Source organism: Cavia porcellus, unplaced genomic scaffold, assembly GCF_034190915.1.
Source record: "Cavia porcellus strain 051 isolate PalLab524CR breed Dunkin Hartley unplaced genomic scaffold, mCavPor4.1 scaffold_15, whole genome shotgun sequence".
Taxonomy (NCBI): domain Eukaryota; kingdom Metazoa; phylum Chordata; class Mammalia; order Rodentia; family Caviidae; genus Cavia; species Cavia porcellus.
In genome coordinates this window covers 70184795-70206865 of record NW_026947498.1, presented here as the reverse complement: position 1 = coordinate 70206865, position 22071 = coordinate 70184795, and the positions used below count along the sequence as shown (strand labels likewise).

General features: G+C 46.5%; 1 protein-coding gene and 1 pseudogene across 1 annotated transcript in view; one reads left to right on the top strand and one right to left on the bottom strand.

Annotated features, from left to right (window-relative positions):
- The window catches only part of Mylk (myosin light chain kinase), a 274928-nt gene that overhangs the window by 43394 nt on the left and 209463 nt on the right, over positions 1-22071 (top strand). The window contains exon 2 of the mRNA XM_063225097.1: positions 7943-8177. The gene's annotated coding sequence lies outside the window, so the exon portion shown is untranslated. The remainder of the gene's footprint in view (positions 1-7942; positions 8178-22071) is intronic.
- LOC100713896 (heterogeneous nuclear ribonucleoprotein H3-like) lies at positions 758-1925 on the bottom strand (annotated as a pseudogene).

Genomic DNA, 22071 nt, shown 5'->3' with positions numbered 1-22071 from the left:
AGTGACACAGTTAAAAAGTAGTGTTTTTAACTAAACCTCCAAGCTGTTACCAGATGCAAAGTCCAGCTATAGGATTCTTATATAATACAGATTTCTCTCTTACATTATTTCAATGTAGTCACTTACACAGATTATTTAGAAACCTTATACTTGATTGGGTAAGAAACTGAAAGTACATCTGTGAGAATTATACTCTACAGTAAATACCTTGATTGTCCTGTCACTGAAAACTTAACCTACCTTAAGACAACTTGAGATGACTTACAACTCTTCACTTTTGGGAAATGTTTTTGATATTTCAGCCAAGTGCTGCGGGGACTTTACTCTAAAATCTAGGGCTAGCATTTAAACTCCTGACACTCCCTTCCCTAGGTAACACAATAATAGATATTCAGAAATCCAGGTAACTCTTATTGGATCAGTATTTCAGAACTGTCCCTGATAAATGACATTTGAAAAAGAATATAAAATTTGCTGAATTTTTATGCTTGAAGCCACCTAAACCCATCTTTAGGCTTTATATTTACAGTGCTGACTAGGAAAATTTAAAGAGAAAAATTACACTCATTATTGAAGTTCTATTCCAGATATCTGTTTATTAATAAGATTTGCAATTTATGTATAAGTGAGCTATATACACTATGTTTTGTAGAGCTAACAGTAAAATATATCAACCCAAATCTTAGGAAGGCAGCACACCATAAGAGTAGCTAGATATATATAAAAAGTAGTTTGAACATCAACATCAGTGGTTTGAATTAAAAATTTATTTTTAACTCAGAGTATGCAACAAATGAAACCTACAGAAAACAAGTTTTCGCATCACAATCCTTACCAAAGAATATTCTGAAAACACATTCCTTCAGTCATTATAAAGTCCTTAAAATACAAAAGAAATTGAATCTGGAAGGAAGGAAGTCCAGTGGACCAGATGCTGCTCTTAGGACTTCTGTCTTGCTGTTGTGCCTTGAGAACATCCACGCCATCCACCTCCGCTCCCACCACCTTGTCCACAGTGACTGTCACTGCCTCCGCTTCTGTGGTCATGTCAGGAGTACCATATGTTCTGCTGCATTGTTCCCCATTCTCATCCTTCCAACAGATCCATATCCTCCCCGAGTAGCCATCCATCTCTGCCGTAACCTCCCTTGCCAAACCTGCCGTGTCAGAGACGCCTGCAGAAGAGTTCAAGAAGAGTTCAGTGTGTCGGTGTTACATATTATTTTTATCTTTAGACATGCCAACTTCATGTGTTGCAAATTCTACATCTGCTTCTCCTGTGGCCCTTCCATCTGCTTCAGTATCCATGGGAACTCTCGTTGGATTCAGTGGTGAGATGAAATTAGCAATGTCATTTTTCCGTTGCTCAAAAAACCAACCCTCTCATATACGAAATGAGCACCATGAAAACCTGAACTTGCATCACCAGCTCCATCGTAGCCATGGCCTCTCATCCCTCTTCCGTCTCTCATTCTGGCACAATAGCCATCATTTCCGTAGCCATAATTATTATGGTCACCATAGTCATCAGATCCTCCGTAACTATCGTGCCCAGCTCCGTAATAACCCTCTCTTGCTCCTCCTGGTCTATCATATGGCCCAGTTGTCCCAGCAGTCTTCTTGGTGGACCATAAAAATCTTTTGATTTCACTCCTGCTGCTTCTGAAGATCTCAGTGTACCTGGGCCCTGTTCTTTCCTGGTGTTTCCCCAGAACATTTTCTGCTGTATCCTTTGAAGCAAGCTGCACCTCGGCCTCCCTGTGTTTTGCCTGTAGTCCATTGCCCGTGTTATCTCATTTGGCAGCATTTTCCACCCTTGAAAGTACTGCATTGTTTCCTCTGTTGCAGTCAGATGGCAGTCCATGGAGTGCTCCTGTCCCCTGGCCAGTGGCATTTGGATCACTGTGTATCATAACCCAGTCCATTTCTATTTCGTTTGATTGAAGTGCGTGGGAATCTGTGTCAGAAGTCACTAGGAGTCCCACCAACCCAGGTAGCCCTGCCCAGACTGCTGAGGAAGCCAGGCCACGGTGCAGCGTGAGGCCAGGCCCTTTGGGCACCATTTCCATCAGGAGCGCACCTGGCTGCCCAGTGCCTGGGGGCCCAGCCTCGCCCTTCCCGGGAGCCTCCACAGTGACTCCTTTCCTAAAAAGTAGTTTTTGTTCCAGTGTTTGCAGTAGTATTTAAGCATACAGCATTCCTCACATTAACTCAAATAACGTTATACCACTGCGTGTATAGTATGAATACTTTAGAATAGCATGCTCCAGGTTCTTCTTTAGTTGTACTGTGGTTGTTATCACACATTTGTCTTTAACATATCCTGTAAATCCACAATATGTTACTACTATTTTGTTTCCTGGAAACAGACAATTACTTTCTAAAGCAATTAAACACTTTCAAAGTGCTTTTCATGTTTACTCATTTTAACCATTTCTGGAAATCTGAGATTATTTGATTAGATCCATATTCTGTGTGAAATACTCCTTCTGCCTGAAGGAAACAACAACTGCTTCTGCTTCTTCTTTTTTGGTCTTTTTGAGAGACTCTCACTGTATTGTTCAGGCTGGCCTTCAGCTTACTTTGTAGCCCAGGCTGGTCTTTTAACGATCCTCCTGCGTCAGCCTGCCGAGTGCTAGGATTACAGGTGTTTGTCACCCTGCCCAGCTCTGGAGAAACTTCTTATAACATCTCTTATAGTGCAAGTCTGCCAGTAATGAATTCTCTCAAGTTTTCGTTTTTTTTTTTTTTTTTTAGAAGTCTTTATTTCTTCTTTATATTTGAAAAGTATTGTCATTAGTAGATAACTCTGGATTGACAGTTTTTGTTTCCTCCAGTATTTTTTTTTTGAATGGCAAAACATAGAAGAATTTTTATTTTTTTCTAATTTTTTTATTTTAAAGAGAACAAAACAAAACACAGCAAATCAAATCAGAACAGAACAATGCAAACAACACAGGATTTCACAAAAAAAAAGACAACAGGATAGCAAGAGTGGCTATCATAATGTCTCTTTTCTAGTCTCTTTTCATAGTTGAGCATACCTTCACACACAGTAATATCAAACATAACAAAATAGTATAAAACCGTTAAAAAGAATGGAAGCATTACAGGACTTCAAAACCAGATAACAGGAAATGAACAGTGGCTACTGTAATAGCCTCATTTTCCTCAAAAAAGTTGTCCATACCATCACACATAATAGTCAAATAAACCACAACAGGATAGGACCAATCAAAACCGAAGAACAAAAGCATGGTAGGGCTTCAAAACAAGATGATAGGAAATCAGGAAGTGGCTGCCAGTGCCTTGTTTTCTTTAAAATAGCTGTTCATATCATCCTCCAGTATTTTTAAGAGATCATTTTTTGTTTCAGTGCTTTGCATTGTTTCAGATGACGTGTATGCTTTAATTTTCACCTTCATTCACCATATGTAATGTGTTTGTCCTTCCCCCTCTAATAGCTTTTAAGAGTTTTTCGTTATGTTACATTTTCAGTATGTGGTTTGAATATGTGTGCCTTAGGTATGTTTGATTCTTTTTGTTTGTATTGTATGTGTGTGCTCAGATTTTCTGAGTTTCTTGGGTTTATGGTTTGGTGATTTTCATTACTTTTGGGAAATTCTTGACCACTGTTGAAATATTTCCTCTGATTTTTACTCTATTTCTTCATTTTCTGAGATTTCAATTACATGTGTCAGACCATTTGCTGTTATCCTATAGTTCTTGATTGCTTTGTTCTTTCTTTCCTCTGCTCTTTATGTATTTGTTTGCAATTTAGATAACTTCTGGTGACTTATCTTGAAAATTTGGCTTCCTTCTCTGTATTGAGAGTGCTGATGAGTCTTGAAAAGGCACCCTTATCCAAAGGTGGAAAGCAGACTGTGGCTGCCCAGGGTGGGTACAGGGATTGTGGAGAGTGGCTGTGAAGGAGTACATACTTTCTTTACCAGGCAGTTAAGGTGCTCTAAACTTCACTAAGGAGATGGCTGCACGACTTTGTGGCTCTACCAACATTACATTGGTTTCTATACTTTCAATTACATGGGCGGGGGATAAAGCTCAGTGGCGCAGTACTTGCCTGGCAAGTGCAAGTTCTAAGTTCGATTACTGGTACCAATAAAATGAAAGAAAAGAGAAGAAAGTAAAATAAAATAAATTGCAGGGTACATGAATTCTATCTTAATAAATTTATTGTATATATTTGAAGCCCTCATGCTTTAGATTTGAATGCTACCTCATTAAAAATCTAGCAAAAATCAGGGAGGAAAAAGATATCTTACTGATGGTACTGCAAGACAGATGGAACAGAAATAATTCTGAAGGAAATGTTATCCTAGTGGAAGCTAGAAGAAGGACAGAGTTTATACATATTATTTTATTCTGCTTTATACATTTGATTCAAAGCATTGGAGATTGGCTGTACTAAGTAGTAAGGGTTCTTTATATTTCTTGTCCATCCATGAATTTTGTTAATTCTCACAGATAAGATGTGATCATAGTTACTAGTTTTCTAGTTAAAAACTTCTAAGACATCTCACTTTTTGTTAGTTTTCCCCAGATTTTGTATTCATGCACATTGGCCGTGCAGGTCAATCGCCCTGGTAGATGCGCTCCACACCAGCTCTTCCCACCTCCCCATCTGGCCCCCCAACCACACACGTTTCAGGAGGTTTCACTGTGGATACCATAATGAATTTTCATCATGTTTGTATCCCCTTTACCTGCCTTTATACCTCTTCTTTTTCATCCTTCTTCCCTTTCTCTTGTCCTAATAGTCTATCTTCCACTTTCTTGTCATTTTTTTCCAGTTTTACATATTAGGGCAACATGTGATATATGTGTCTGAGTCTGGTTTATTTTACTCAACACAGCGATTTCCAGATCCATCTATTTTTCTACCGATGACAAAATTTTTTTCTTCCTCTGGTCAAATAATACCCCATTGTGTTACATGTTAAAGCTGCTCTTTACTGTGTGTCCTGCAATGCCTGAGTCATCGGGGATGGATGTCATCTTGTAGTTACTTGGCTGAGAGTTTCCTTGTCACCTCTTGTGTTGTGAAACTGAATTCTAATAGGGCCTGTCGAGAATTGCCTGCAGAAAATCTGAGGATGACTCCCCTACTGCAGGTTCACTAGGAAATCCATAGGCATCGTGCTGATCCTCTTACCCTGCAGCACACACACCATACTGTGGATGGTTGTGTGTTTCTAAACACTCAGAGCCCTGCTAGGTGTTAAGAATTAGGCTGCACAACATATTCAGTGAAAAGACAAGGTGTGAAACACTGTGTGTAATACCCTCCTGTCTTAGTTCCTTTCTCATTGCTGAGATACATGTACCACTTAAAGGAGGAAACATTTATTTTGGCTCACAGTATGTGGAGGTTGCAGTATATAGTTGTCTGTTTTCAAGGCAGGGTGGCATGGCAGAGGAGAAACAACGCATGGCTTGGTTCAGGAAGCAGAGACAGATATCAAAGGAAGGGGGGGGATGGATCCCCTCCAAGCTACGCCCCCCCCCACCTGCTCCAGTCAGGCTTCACCTCCCAAATCACTTTAAACTATAAAGTCATCAGTGGACCAATCCATTGATGAGTGTCATGTATCCATGATCCAGTTACCTCCCTAAAGCCCCACCTCTCAGCCTATGATACAAACTACAACTATCATTTAAGAAAAACTCGAGATAAAAATATCTTTTAGCCAGGCATGGTGGAACTTGCCTGTAATGCCAGCACTCTGAAAGGCCAAAGCAGGAGAATTTCAAGTTTGAGCCCGGCCTAGTGACTTAGTGAGAAAAAATAATGCTGAGATCTAGGGAGGTAGCTCAATCCAGAGGCCGTAGGTCTAATCCCTAGTACCATTGATAAATATATACATAGATAACATAAAAAGTCTTTTTATACCATATCTCTGGAAGGCTGATGACATGGCTGACTCTGGAAGGAACATTGGTACTAGGCAGGTAGGAGTGGCACAGGTGCATATTCTTTGTGTCTCACTTTTGAGCGTATCAATGTATTGGCTATTCAAAGATAAATCCTCCTAAGGTAGTTAATCAAACTTGAGACTTAGATTGGCCCTTGATAATTTACCCTGTGTGCCCATTTGTCATCTCATATGTTTTCCCTCTTCAAGCTGTGTACTTCTAATTATTTATCTACAACAGACATATGGAAACCTCCCCCTCACTCTCAGAGTCTAACAGAAATGCCAGAGGAAAAAGGTAGCGTTGCTAACCCCTGGGACAGATTGCTAGCCCAGTGGTTCTTACACTGCAGCCTGCACTGGAGTCCCCTGGAAACTTGTTAGTACACAGTGTGCAGGCTCCACATCAGAGTTTCCCAGTCAGCAGATCTGGAGTGGACCAAGAACCTGCAGGGCTGGCAAGTTCCCAGAGGATGCTAACAGGAACCACACTTTGAGCACCGGGTTCTAGGCTCAACCAGTTTTTTCCATGAAGTGTTGACATATAGTTTTGACCCAGTTGCGTTTCATATTAACCTATGAAGAAACAGAAGTCAGGAGAGATTTCTCTCAGTGGGTGTGCATTTAGGAGGAAGGGGCAGCAATGCCTGCCAGGCTCCTTCTCCTGAGACAAAGTGTACTTCTCCACAGCAGGGCTGACACATCAGAAACCTGGCTGCTGCTTCATCTACAGACATGCTTGCAGTCTCAGTCACTCTTGTGAGTGGCCCAGTGAAAAGAGCCCGGGCCCCAAGAGGGGCAGGCACTGGGCCTCTGGAGATCCGGGGATTACGGGAGGACCTGTGGCCGAGGATTGACAAGAGTCGCGGCCTGACAAGGCACCTGACTCACCATCCCCCGTTAGTCAGGCGAGGGCATTTTGGGCGATAGGAGGTTTCTGCAGGAAGTGTCATGGTAGCTGAAGCCCACCTGGGATCAAACCCACAATGCACGTGTGGCTGGACACAGGTGAGGGTCGTGGATCTGTCATTTGCTACATGTCTAGGCCTCCTCGGGTGGACAGGGTGGCCTGCGGTTGGTTTCCTGATGTTTTCACCTTGTCGTTTTGCTCCGGTTTCTCCCGTCTGACCTTCCATCTCTCTCCTGTGTATTTGCCTTTGCTCTACCTCCTGCCTCACAATGTGGGGGCTGAGAGGGAAGTTCTACCCTATGCACCCCTCTGCTGAGAGCCCAGTCACTCTCAGGCCCTCTTAACAGGGTGCTCGGCATGCCGAGGGAAGCCACCACCTGACACTGTGAGGTTTGTTACGGAATCCCGTGAGCCCTTTCAGTGTAGATGTCTCCCTGCTGAAACGCCATGGTGGGGGCTGCAGGCTGTTGGGTTTGCAGAGTGGCCTTCACAAGTGATCACACTTCTGAAGGGTGAGAGGGAAACAGGCTCCTGAGGGAGAGAGGGGGACTGAGCAGGGTGGGCTCTGTCAGGTGCCAGGGTGTGGTTTCTCGGGAACGGAGGGCATGGTCTCAGCCCAGGGGGCAGTGAGGGGTGACTCACGCATCTGATGACAGTCCTCGCCTGCCCCAGTGCCCCCTGCCCTTGGCCATTTCACCAAGGGGCAGGCCTCTGGATTGCCTGCAGGAAGGTGGCTCTCAGGCTCTTCCTCCTCTTCCCCACCCGCCTGTCCCCAGACCCTGTTGCCTCACTTGTCACTCGAGCACACCCTGTTTCTTTTGTTTGTTACATGTCCTTAGAGGAGGAAGAAGGCACTCCTTCAGGTTCTCCACATTAACTATTGTTCTAGAACTAAAAATCTGTAACCCCCACGTGGTAATAAAAGCCACCTATTGTCCCCCCTGGACCAATTCCTGTTGTGACCAGCAGCATTGCCACAAGATGCCCCTCCCAACTGCTCCCACAGCCCTTTTGTGCGTCTGTGTCTGGCATGCGCCACTAAACTTAGCTCTCTGCCTCTGATTTAGCTTTCCCTTCCTCCTGTCCTCCACCCACCCAGGTAGGACTACTTAGCCGGCTGCCCCGCCTCGGCTCAGGGCATCCTCAGGGCTTCCTGCATCCCTGGGAGGCAGCCCTCCAGGACAGGAAGCGGATTTCCAGGACAGGAAGTGGATCTCCAGGACTGGAAGTAGACCTGCTGGACTGGAAGCGGACCTCTTGGACTGGAAGCAGATCTCCAGAACACTCTTCCTAGCCTCTTGGGCCAGTCACCACAACAAACCTGGGAAGATTTGGTGAGTGGACAGAGTTTTAAGCCGTGGAGGATAAGGGAAGGGGAGGGTGAGGGTGAGGGGACTATGCATCTCCCTGGACATTCTGGAGAGACAGTGTCCTCAGGTGAGAGAGGACACCTGGCAAGCTTCTCTGAGCAGGTGGCTGGGAAGGCGGCATATTGGTGAACTCAGTGGGAACTATGCTGGCACCAGCCAGGAAAAAGACCAACATCCTGCTGGATGCCCTGAGGACATCTACTTTTGATTGTTTCTCTGACCTGTAGTCCCTTAGCAAGCGGATTTCCTCAGGGTTGGAGCACAGACACCATAACCATACCTGGTTCGGTGGGACTGAGCTGTTCAGGTCCTGGCCAGGAGCTCCTATGGGCACTTTCAGACACAGTCACCTTCATTTTGACTGAGAAATCCCCTGCACTAATAGTCATAGAAGGAGCCTGTTGAATGAAGATGATGCCACCAATAGTGTCAATAATATTTCTAGACTGTGGGACACTTTTGGGACGTCATATGTGCATTTGTTTTTGTCTTGGCTGTAGGGGTTTGAGATAGGGTCTCACTATGCAGTGCAGGCAGGTCTTCAACTCACTGTGTTGCCCAGGCTGACCTTGAATTTGCAACAGTCTGCTTGCCTTAGTCTCCCTAGTGCTGGGACCACAGGTGTGTGCCATCAGCCTGGCTAATATGCAAATGTAGGAGTGTTTCCATTGCTCTCTGAGCTCTTGCTAGGAAGGACAACGGTCCTTCTCTCACCCCTGCCCCCTGCATAGATTCTCACTGTTACACGCTTTGCACTCCTCAGGCTGCACCCGCTGGATGTCTGATCTCCCTCACTGTAAAGCTGGTGGCAGAACAGGACCAATTCCAGTGAAGTAAAGAAAGTGCGTAGGGTGGAAGGACAAAGGGAGAGAGGAAATAGGAACGGAAGGTGTAGCTTGTGATGAAGTATCCCGAGTGTTCTCCCCCACCCCATGCTTCTAAACCTGCTTTGAATGGTGGACCTGTTATTAATGTGAGCGAGCCGCTGCTTAGTCTGCTTTGAAGGACAGAACTAAGTAAGCAGGTCCGGTTCTTCTATTAAGGAAGTAACTCCTGTTACTTTAAAGGATTGTGAAGATTAGCTGATAAAGAGGAAAAGCAGCCTCCAGCTAGAAAATGCAGTTTGTGTCACTGAGGTGGGACTTCATTTTGGGGTTCAGGGGAGGATGACCGGAAGCCAGCAATGCACCTGTGAGCAAGGCGGCCCTAAAGAAAAATCTTCAGGCTTGCAACGCTGGAGCCTCCGGGACGGAGGAGTCACAGGAGTCTCCTTACTAGCAAGTCAGGCTTCCCAGCTGATGAAGGTGCTGCCTCTGGTGCTTGTGCACAGGCCAGGCAGGCCCTGGTGGTGTAGTCACCACTAGCTGTTGGCTTGCTTGAAACGGAAATCTGCAGTGAGAAAAAGACGTACATAGATGCAAATGGAGTGGGATTCTACTGTCAGGGCCTGAAGCCAGTGTGGCTGCAGGAATCACCCAACGTCCCTTTCCCTGTGCTGAGGAGGAGGTCTCTCATCAACAAACCCCGGTGCCATGGGACAGTGTGGTATCAGACTGTCTGGAGCTCAAGCTGTAGGGAGCCATTGAAGCCGGAGATGGATCACATGTGTGGGACTAAAGCAAGGCCAGCCCAGAAAACAGAGAGCCCAAAACAAGCCAGGTAAACAAGCTGTTCCAGCGCCGAGAAGGCAAGGAGCCAGGCCAGCCAGGCAGACAGGTTGCTAGGCAGCAGCACTCAAGTTGACATTCTTCTTTTGCGAGTATAAATAAATGTGCTAGAGTGGTTGAATAGTTCGTTGACTGCCATCGGCAGAGTAAGGGCTCCGCCTGACCCCAGCTTTGTCGCTTCCTTATTCTCTCACCTCTCCCATTCCGTCACCCCAGGAGCCTCAGAAGCTGCACTGGGAGCAGCCCTTCCCTGGGGGCCCATGCAGTCCAGGCCGTTGGCTCCACTGTGGTGCGGGACCCTTGGTGAGATGCAGACGTTTCTGATAGGTGTCTGGAAGGGACAGGCTTCACTTGGCCCACACATGTCTTCAGAGACGCCTCTGAAAAATCTTGTCCCTAAAATCTGTGACCATATCACAGAGGTTTCATCCTGCCTTTGATAATAGCTTTGCACAGTGAGTGGTGATGCCCGTCACATCACGGCAGGCTGTACTGGCATGTGCTGCGTCGTCACTTCCAGTCTTGTGAAGGCATGTGCGCCTACCTTTCTAGTTTCCTACTTTTATTTCTGATTAGTATAAACTTACAGTCCACGATGATTAGATTCATCATTGGGTGCTGGTCCCTGTACATAGCACATCGTCATTCTTTTTTGAGTTCCCTTCCTCTGCCTTTCCTGTCCCCTCCCTCCACCTTGCTTTTCAGTTTCAATTTTGATTTGTGTGTGTGTGATGCTGGGTATTGAACCCAAGGCCTCACACACGCTAGGCCAGGCGGAGCCCTGCCCCATCCCAAGGCAGAGTTTTAGAGTGCTTCCTGCTGTTTTTTGTATAACTTGTCATGAAGCGTAGAATTTGATCATAGTTCCTGAAAGATGAGCATTAGGATCTCGGCCAAATCGTACCTGTCTCTTACAGTAGGGTTCCTCTTGGAAAGGGTGCCCTTTTTCCAGAAGAGAATGTAAACCGATCCACACTGTTAACCTCACCCAACTCTCTGTCAGACCTGATTTTCATCCATTTTTCGCATGCCTGAGTGTCAGGGAACCAAGCTCCTTGCTCTCGTGTAGTTTTCATCCCAGTGGGAGAGGAAGACAGCAATGTCCAGCAGCAATGCTTAAGGCACAATGAAGAGTAATGGACAGAATGTCCGGAGAGAGATTGGTTGGAGGGCAGTTTTACAGAGGATGGTCCAGCACAGCTTCTCCGTGGAAGCGCTATATAGCTGAGCACCATGTAAAGTGAAGGAGTGGCTCTTGAGCACACCTGGATGGAGAGGTTATTTGAGGTAGAAAAACTGGCAGGTGCAAAGGCCCTGAGGCAGGTGTGTACATGATGTGGCTGGAGGAATTTCAAGCAGGTCAACAAGCCCAAATAGAGGGGTAAGGAAGTGACAGGAAGTGAGTTTGAAAGCAGTCTCTCGTCACCCGTGGGACATTTCTCTGTTCCCCACAGCTTGTTTTGGGAAGTTGTGTCCCTCCCAGCTGTTCCCATACTCCTTTTTGGTGTGTGTCTCTGATCATATTTCCCTCCCTCTTGCCCTCCCCACCCATGTGGCACTGGAATCTGCTGCGTGGTGGCCATGGGGTGGGTGTGGGTTTTGTTCCTGTGTGATGGGCAGAGTGGGGAGTGTCATGATCCAACCTCTGTGCGACCCCTGGCTGAGGGAGACGAGACCTGGAGAAGACTGGTCTAAAAGCACGGTTTGGTGGCTTGGTGGCTGGTGGCCGTGGCGAGGCTGAGGGTGGCCACACTGCAGGCAGAGCCAGCAGGAGTCCGGTGGCAGAGGAATGGGGAAGTGGAGCCAGGATGAGGCCTGGTCCTGAGCCCTGGAGGGAGGGGTAGCCGTTGCCTGGGTGGGGCTGCTGCGGGAAGGGTGCGTTCGCTGGAGAAGACGGAGGACCCTCCTGTGTGTCCTTAGATTAGCAGGTGGAGGGTGCTGGAGGTCAGTGGGGAGGGAGGAGGATGCAGACTCGGCTGGGATAAAAGACCACCAGTCACTTGGGGGCCACAGAGGAAGTAGCAGGACAGAGGGGTGCAGTGTCCCCAGAAACCAAGGGGGAAAAGGCCCTTCAAGGTGGGAAGTCAGACACAGTGGTGTGTACCTGTAGTGCCCACACTCAGGAAGCTGAGCCCAGGAATTCAAGGCCAACCTGGGCAATGTAGTAAGAATCTGTCTCAAAAAAAAAACAAAACAAAACAATGTGATTACCTGTGTCAGTGCAGCCATGAGGTATCTGAACCATGGTCAGCAGTAGCGTTGTCCTCCTGGGGACTTTCTAGACATGTCTGGTCCATAGGACTGGAAATTCATTGAGGCCAGAGGTGATCATATTTTTTCTGTCACCCGCTTCACTTGACAGGTCTGCTGCATGAGGCCAGGCCTGGACTGTCACCTTCTCTGCTTGCGGACTTTTCCTTGGCAGGGGTTGGGGACAGAGATAATGAGGAAGGGCCAGTCCTGCCTTGGGCAGGGGAGGCAGGGCATGTCTCAGCGCTGAGCAGAGGGGTTAGGGGTTCAGAAGAAGGAACAGGAAAGGAACAAAAGTGACTCAGTCTGTGGGCCCTTAAACGTGGTCATCCTGCTCCGACCTGAGGAAGAGGGGAGCCTTTAGGCTCCACTAGCAGCTGCAGCAGTGGCTTCTCTCGGTTCTTTCTCTGCAAAGTGCGCGTGGCCCTGCTGTGGCTGGAGGACGGATGGCACCCTGAGCCCGTGCCCCACTTCCTTAGGTGACATCGTCAGCTGCCAGTCCAGATCCCTGCAGGGCAGAACCTCCGGGGGCCCGTTCCTGGGGGAACCTCACAGGCAGTGCTGTGGGACGGTGGTGACCTCTTTCCTGGCCAGGTTCCAGGCTCTGTGTCCATGGGAGTGCTGGGCCAGAGTGTGTTGACCTGTAACCAGAGGCAGCGTCTGTGGTGGAACTGCCACAAGGACTCCTGCCTGGGTCTGTTTTCTATTGCTATTAGAGAATACTGCAAGCTGCAGCTTGTAAAGAACAGAGATGTGCTTCTCACAGTCATGGGGTCTGGGAAGTCCAGGTCAGGGGACGGGCATCTGGCAGGAACATCCTCTTTTTTTTGGTACAGGAGATTGTATTCATGACCCTGCACTTGCCAGGGAGGTGCTTTTGCCACTGAGCTAAAGCCCTGGCCCCCAAGGGCATCCTTTTGTGTCAACCCATGACAGAAGGAGGAAGGCAAGAGGGCACATGAACTCGCTTTTGTAACAAACTCACTACTGAAATAACAGACCCTCTGCCGTGATCCTAGCCATCTGTTCATGAGGACAGGGCTCTCATGGTCTTAGTGGCTCTTACAGATCTGGCTTTGGGGATTAAGTTTTTAGCCCAACAACTTTGGGGACACATTCAAAACCAAGCAAACTCTCAGGCCTAGGCAAAGTGGTGCTTGATTTATATAGGGGGAAGCTGGACTTGCTGATATTTGGGAGACTGGACAAGATTTGGGTCCTATCTTGTCTCTTTACACAGTGAGACCAGAGAAGCACAGGGACATTTTCTGGTTGTTGCCCTTGTGAGGGCTTTGGGAGAGATGCCAGCCACCTTGGGAGGCAGGAGCAGCAGGCAGGAGCCCTCTTCAAACAAAGAAGACCCTGCGAGGAGCAGGGGGCAGCCCAAGGGCTTAGGCTGGTCATCAGCTGGCAGGGCAGAACTCCCTCCTCCGGAGTTTTCCTTGGAAACTAATTGCTAAACTTTTCCAGATGATCCCTGATTAGGGGGCCTGATAAAGTCCAATCTTACTGCTAAAACCATGTCAAGATTAAATCTGCTTTTGTTCATTTGCTACCCATTAATGCTATAACAGTTAAAGTTATTTTTCAAAAGAAGAAAACTTATGATAAAGTTCTGCAAGTAACTTCTGACTAGATGTCTTGGGATATCCCGCCATGCTTACGAAGATTGTGAGAACTCTCTAAACCGTAAAATCTGAAAATAAAACCAAAACATTGAAAAGATGAATAATAGCAAAGCATTTTTGCTCAGGAGTTTTTCTTGGCCTATTTTGTTTTAAAGAATTCTAAGTGATAGTTTAGTGCTGTCCCAGAGGCCGAGGCAGGGATGTGCCCAGGTCTGCAGTAGTTAAGGAGAGCAAGAAGAGAAAGAAAGGAGTTCCCAGGGGGAGCGATGCAGATCACCGGGAGCTTTTCCTGAGCTTAGTGGATGTCTGCAAGCTGAGTTCAGCTGCCGGGTGAATCTTTGGTCCAGAAGCGAGTGGCGGTGACAGTGGCGGTGGGAGGAGCAGGGTCATGCTCGTGTCCCATTAATTCACGTTGTCTGGGGGAAGATCCAGAGCCACCGACCACTTCTGCGTCCACCAGCCGCCCACTGAGCTGTGAGGATGTTGAAGCGGGCCTTCATGACACCGTCCCTAGCCGATTCCTCCTGCCCCTGTGCCTGAGGTCGGAGTCTGGCTGTATCTGTTTCGTTTTGTTGGTTTTTTTCTCATTGACCGTCTCTCCAGTTTATTAATACATGTTTGCAACACATAATGACTGCTCTCATTACGAGCGTTCAGGACATGTATGTGGCACGTATTAAAATGTTTTTTATGTCCAGTCTCTTCCTTTCTTCCCCCTCTCTCTCCATCTCTTGGTCTTCTTCCTATTTGCAGAAGATCTAGCTCTCTGTTTCCTTTTATCTGTCTTTTATTTTGTTCTTTAATTTATTCATACTTTGGGTTTCTCTTAAGATATACTACGTAGTATTTGAGATTATCTGATTTATTTTACTTAACATTATGGTTTCAGAGTGTATCCAGCTCATAAAAATGATTCAGTTTATCCTTCTTTATAGCAGAATATTATTCCACTGTATAAACATCATGTTTTATTTATCCATTCATCTGTTGATGGACATATGGGCTGCTTCCAAGATTTAGCTATTACAAGATGTGCTGTTGTAGACATGGGTAGGCATGTGTCACTGAGATATGATGACCTTAATTCTTTTGGGAAGATGCCTTGAAGACAATAGCTAGGTCAAGTAGACCTATAGTTTCAGTTTTTTGAGGAATCTCCATACTGATTTTCACAGTGGTTGTACTAGGAAACATTCCTTCCAACAAAATAGATATGTTTTTCACCATAGCCTCATTGCAATTCATTATTATTATTTGATTTCTTTGTTTTTTCTTTTCTTTTCCTTTTTTTTTTTAAGACAAGATTTCACTATGTAGGTCAGACTGGCTTTGAACTCACTGTGTAGCCCAGGCTGTCCTTAAACTCACATCGACCCTCCTGCCTCAGCGTTCTGAGTACAGAGATTACATGTGTGCATTCTTTGATTTTTTTATTACTTTTTTTTTTTAACCGGTACCGGGGATCGAACTCATGACCACCTGCTTGCAAGGCAGGCACAATGCTGCTGAGCTAAATCCCCAGCCCCCTATTTTTTTATTACTTTTTTTTTCATTCTTTGATTTCTTGATGATGATTATTCTTTCTGGGGGCAAGGTAAAATGTCAGTGTTATTTTAATTTGCATTTTTCTAATAGCTAGTGATGAACATTTTTCATGTGTTTATTGATGGTTTCTACTTCTGAGAAGTATATATTCATCGCACTTGCAAGGTTTTGAGTTTTTCTTTGCGGGAGAATGTCATGGTCTGAGTCCTTTATAGATTCCATGTACTAGTTCTCTGTCCAGAGTGTCGGTGTAGGTAGCCTTTTCCCCGTTCTGCAGGTTGTCTCTTCACAATCTCAGTTGTTTCCTTTGTTTTGCAGAAGTTTTGAATCTGGTGTAATCCCATTCATTGATTACTGATGTCATTTCTTGTGCTTTCAGGGTTCTGTTCAGAAAGGACTTGCCTATACCTATGATTTCAAGAATTGTACTTACTTTATCTTCCAGCAGGTTAAGCGCTCCTGTTTTAACATTTAAGTCTGGATCCATTTTGATTTGTGTTTAGTACCTAGTGAGACAGAAGCCAGGAAGTGGAAACCCTGGACACTCGCCGTGAAGCCACAGCCTGCACTTGGCTTTTGTCACCGTATGCTTGAAGGCAGCCACTCCAGTGTCCCTCCTGTCCGTGGGCTGTCTGACTGCCTTCTATGAGCTGTGAGGGGTGTCAGTTTCTTCAAACCCACCTCCTTGCTGCGAGGCATGCTTTGGACATGGTTAACTGCGGCCTTTTGTCTGTGTCCCAAATCCAGCTTCCCTGATGAAACTGGAAAGGGAAGGATGTGAAATAGTTTTCTTCTTCTTTGCCTTCTGCTAATGTCCTATCACCCCTGATCCCCTGGCTGCTGGGAAAGTCCCGTGTTCTCCCACCAGGGACTTGCCACCTGGTATGTCACCAAAAGCTCTCCGCCTCCTCTGTGCCTTTGGACTCAGGTTCCAGATCACCCTTGTCTCTAGGGCTTCCCTTGCCTCCCTTGGGCAGAACCTGGGGCAGGCCCAGCCAAGATTTAGGGACTGTGCCTGCCACATGTGAGGCCGGCTGCCTCAGATCTTTCTGCTGTAAACCACATGGAAGCACCGCTGCAGACAGTCCAGTCTGTGTCCCTCCCTGATGCCTCTCCAGGCTGTGATCCCTGGTACCCTGCCGGTGGGCTGGCTGGGTGCTGACCCCAGGGGGTGGCGCGCAGCCTCTCTGCCTGGAGGTGGGAGAGGTTTTGCTTACTGGCCCAGTGAGCCTCTGTTAGGCCACCAGATGCAGCGTTGCCTCTTGTGGGAGGTGAAGTGCCTGTTTCCCATTTTTCTTTTTCCTTCTTTTTTTTTTTTTTTTTTAACTCCTCAAGGGCTCTCTAGATGGGAAAGGGATACAATGACCTCATCATTCCAGGCGTCTGGAGTGTCCAGCGTGGGCTTCTTCCCTCTGGCTGTTAAGCCCTTCCCAAAATGGTTCTCTCCCCCAAGGTGTGGGGGAGATGCAGTACTTCACGTTTTTGACAACCCCGGTTTGCAGTTTTCTCTAAGTAGATCATCTTTCTCATTGATTTTCCGTTTCTGGGTGTGATTCCTCCCCTGTGTTTTTGGGTGTTTTGTTTTGTTTTTTGTTTTATGTTGTTGGTGATTGTTCTCAGAGTTTCTCTGACACACACTGCCCCTCATCAGCCATGTTGGATGGAGTATTTTGGATTTTGAGACAGAGTCTGGCTGTGTAGTCTAGGTTGGCCTGGAACTCCTGTGCAGCCCAGGCTGGGCTCAGACTCACTGTACCGCCTCCTGAGTGCTGAGAGTACAGGTGTATCCTGGTGTTGCAGAGTCCCAGACTTATGCACAGGTTCTGGGAGAGTTGTTAGTATGTCAGGTTCCTTCACAAGCCTAGCCCTAACCCACAGAGCCCTCAGAGCAAGTCCCACACCACGCCTGTGAAAGTTCACAGCTCCAGTGTCCCTAAGCCAGACACCTGCTGCACCTGCCTTCCTGCCCTGCCCCACTTAAGCAGCTGTACTCCTAGAGTGCGGTTTGCTTTGGTTACAGCAGTCATGGTGCGGGCCAGGGTTCCTGGAAGGACGGGCTCTTCTTCACTCTTCTGCCTTAGCACGCTAGCTGGCGTCCTGTTGGCCTCCTGCCGTGTCTTTCTTCAGGTCCTGTGTTCCCGCCTCATGCGGGGTGGAAGTTGTCAGTAGGAGAGGCCTACATGGTGGCTCTGGTGATGGATGAGGAGTAAGCAGACAGATGATGGCAGAACTTTCGGATCTCTTGCCCTCAGATTGAAGGCAGGTGTAGGCTTATCACAGGTTTTGCACAGGACAAAACAGATCTCTGGTGCTGTCAGTGAGAATCTAGGTTTAGAAGGAAGGGCACCTGAGGGGTTGGGGGGATCCACTGCAGCAGGATGGAGTCAGTGGACTGCATTTCAGACAAGGGGACTTACAAGGTGAGCTTTCAGATTAATGATGTCAGCAGCAGAGCCATTTTAAAAGGACGTCAAATGACTAGAACTTTGATTAAAATCAAGAACGTGAAAGCTGCATGAAAAATAAGGGTATAAATAAAGATAAAAAGTAAAGAGTTAAAATCTTTAAAAATTAGCTAAATATGGGCAGGATGTGATAGATTTCATAACTTTTAAGATAAATACTGAAGTGAAAATGTTTGTTTTGCCACTGTCTTTGCTGTCTGTTGTTAAAAGGCACGAAGGGACTGAGATTTCACCTCTTTGCAAGCAGGGTTAACCTGCTATAGTTTCATAGATGCTGGCAGGAGACTGTTCACTTGGGTTAGAGATAGAGGGCCTCATGACTCATAACAGTAACAGACACCGGGGTCAGCATTTTCTTGTACTTGTTCTGTGAGCTCCAACTCCCATTGAAGTTCACACACACAATGCCAGGAGACACCTACAAAAATAGTAGGGAAAAATCCAGCTCTGGGGAACTTGAATCTTTTATAATGAACAGTACGTATACTTGTGCTTGACTTCATTCAGAGGAGCCACTTTGAGCTGAAGCATCTCTTTAGCTTCCCAAAACAGAGTTTGGAACAAAGGCAGTAAGTGTCTGGGCTTTGTAAGACTTGCAGAAATGTGAGTCTCATGAAGAACTGTCTCCTGACTGTCAATGGGAAGGGAGGCAGCGAAGGCTGATTGCATCCTTGTAATGCAAGGACCAGGCAGTGATCCAGAAGCTTCTCATCCTTGTGTCACCAGAGTTGTACAACAATGTGTTGTTTTCTCCACAAAGAAGCTGTTGATCAATGGAACTGAAATGTCCAGCTAGCGACTTAGGATGTATTATGTGATGGATCTGGCCAACAGTGATCAGCACCCCGCCCCCCTCCATTGTAAAAGCCCAAGCATAGGGACAAAAGGTCTGTGGCTACAGTACAAGAGGCTAAATGCAAGAACAAGGAAATACTCCCTGTAATGAAGAGCCTGCTGCCAGCCTCTTCCAGAGAAAGACACGACACACTACATAGAAAGTACAAGAGCTACCTACAGCTGTCAGCCCATGATGGAAACTGTACTACTCCCTCCCCTTTAACTGCCATACAAACCTTGCTCAGCCCTGCCCGGGGCACCTTGCCCTGGTCCACTGGGTAAAGGGCCACTTCTGCTTCCTTTGATTAAAACCCCACGTGTTGACCTTGCAGTGTGTGTTCTGGTTCTTGGCATGGGGTTCAGTCGCTTTATCATTATGAACTTCTGACAGGCTCAGCCCTGCATTACAGAGCAGTTCAAAACTTTGAGTTGCAAACACATTTAGTGTCTTTTACATGAATTTATTTATTTATTTAATTCTCACAACTAAGAATACCCTGCTGAGAAAACTGGAATACTGCGTGAGGGAGATGGAATTCCAGCCTGTGCATGGAACCACCGTGTTATGTTTTCCCTTGTGTCCCCAGGGTCACAGCAAGGGGATCATGGTGTATGCCCAGAGCATTTTGAAGGGTTTGGAAACTATTACAAGTTGAAGTGGTTGAAGGGGCTGTGTTTAGTCTGAAGAAGGATAAAGGATAAGTGAGGATTGTCCTCAAATACTTGCAGGCATGCCTGTACAAAAGTAGAGTTGACTTTTTTGGATGCAGGAAGCAAAACTGGGTTTGAGGGAAGGGCATCTGATGGCCTAAAAATAACTTTCTAAGTAGTGTACCGTCCCCTAGTGTTGTCTGGGCTCCTTCTGTGAGTGGGACCTCTTCATGCAGAAGTTTCCGGTGGTTACCTCAGAAGGATGCCATGCTTAGGATCTGTCAAGGTCTCCATAAGCAATGCCTCTTTCTGGACTCTATGCAGGAATGAGACAATTGAGAGGAGAGCTGAATGTGTTCTAGACCTTTCCTAAGAGCTGACCCTGCCAATGCAGAGCTTTAAACTCCTCCACCTGCCATCACTTCCTGTTGCCTCTCAGGGCTCAGGCTTTCTGGGTCACACCAGTGTAGATAGAGCTCCTGTGTGTGAGGAGAGTGTCTCACCCCCGGGGCATCTGGGCCCACGCTAGGGGGAAGTGTCCATTAACCACATCCCTAGTGCTGCAGCTACTGGCACTGGGGACCTTGGGATCTTGACTCAATCCTGCCTCAAACCTTTGTGCTTTGGTGCGATTGCTGCATCTGGGTGTAGTCATGAGCCTTAGGGCCTGCGCTCACAATTCTGCATGCACACATTAAGCCCATTGTTGCCCAGGCTGGGCCTCAACAAGGTTCCTGTAGTAGGTGGAAGGTTGTGTTAGCATCACAGTCTCTTAACTGTATCTGTGGTTCTGTGATTAATCCTTCCCTTGTCAAGTGGCCCAAGCTTTAGAAAGCCAGGGGTAGGTGGCTGGGCCCAGCCTCTCTGTGGTGATGTGGGCATGCACCATGGAATCTCCCGAGGCCTGAGATGAGCAGATGTGGTCCAGCTGCAGGTCCAGGGAGGGACTCAGGGTTGGTCAGCGAAGGAATTTGGGGAAGTAGTGAGGAATAGGAATGGCAGCAACTGGCTTAATGGCATCTGTTCCACTCAACCAAGAACATCCTTTGTTGGAAGCAAAAGTCTCCCCAGACATGATCTTAATTAGCCTGTGCATTTCTTTGAAAGAATTATATTTCATCAAAGCACTTTAAAAAATGACGGTTAACCTTTACATAGGGCATGGTCAGGAGCTGATCCTGAAATAATGTCTCTGCTATCCCAGATGTCAGAAATAACTAAAAATACACTCATAACTCTAAGGAATTTTCATATTTTTTGACTGATCTCCTTTCTCTTTTATCATCCCCCCATAAAGTGAGAGAGTGAAGTTAAAAGCCAAATGCTTTAATTATCCAGTCTGCTGACATTATTTTATCTGCACCACTGATATTAAATCTAATCAGCATTCCATTTTAATCTCAGTGCGAAGGGCCACCTTTGTAGATTGGGGCTTTGTGGTGGTTGTGGCCAGTGTTCTGTTTTCCGCCTTGCTCTCCCTCAGACTTTCTAAATTCCAAAGCTGTCTATGGCACTGGAAATGATATGTGTCTGGAATGTCATTACTTCAAGAGTCCATGAACTGTGTGTGTGTTTGTCCCCAGTTCTGCTTTTCAAATCAGTTTGGCCATTTGCGGTTGAGTTCTGGCATGTGCCCATCTTCATTGCAACCTCGGTTTGGCTGGAGCATTTCGCTGTTTCTGTCCAGGTCATCAGTGGAGAAGGAAAAGAAAGTCTGTCTGGTTTTTGTTTTTTGCTTCCTTTATGTACAAATGAAAATTTCCCTATTATGTCCTTAACTTTTTTCTGGCCAATCAGCTGCATCTTTATTTTCATCACAGTTCTCCAGGACTTACCACCTCGTTTAATGTTGATGTAGTCACTGAGTAAATTGTGTGTGTGTGTACAGTAGAAACTATGGTTGCTGTGCAACTAGATCACAGTTAAGTAGGGCTTCCATGGGTCAGGTATAGTGCTGAGGGTGTAGTCTTCATAACCTCTTGAGGTGAGTGGTATCACCGTCTGCTACAGTTTGGTTATGGTGTAAGTGTGGTCGCTGGTGGTGAATCCCAGTGTGGGATATGAACAGGTTGTAGAACTCTTAAGAAGTGGGGCCCAGTGAAAGGCACAAAACTGCCCTTCCTTGCACTTGGGCTTCCCTCTTGCAATGAGATCTCTGTCTTTGGCATGCTCTCCTGCTGTTGCTATGTCATCCGCCTCAGGATTCTCAGAGAGCTGACACCGTGTTTGGACTTTCAGCTTCCAAAATTGTGAGCTAAACATACTCAGCTTTAAGGGTTTTGCAATAGTAATTGAAAACTAACTAATACTTCCCTATGATTGAGGATACAGGCTTGGAGAGATTAAAGGCTTTGTTGAAGCTCCCACAGCTGAGCTGGGATTAGAAGTCAGGTAATGTGGTGCAGACTTGGTTGACTTCAGCCCCATTCCTTACATGCATACATACATCTGTGTGCCACGTGTACACGTGGCATGTTGCTGTGCACACGAGTGCTCCCACTATCTTTCCAGTAAATGCTGGTTTGTATAAAACCCTGTTCTTAGCAAACATGTATTGAGGACAGACTGTGTGTGGACTGCCCTGCCATGGAACCCAAAGATGTCCAAACCTCAGGGCTGCCCACAGGCCCACACTGAGAGATAAAGTCTCTGTGGTCAGAGCCTGAACCAGGCTGTGTTGGGGAAGCTTTGTCTCTCTTGTTCACAGCTGTGTCTTAAGAATCAAAACAACTGCAAGGTTGTAAACTCTTAGAAACTGATTTGGCTGAAGGAAATAGCTCAGTGCTCTAGTTTGTTTGTAGAATGTGCCCAAGGC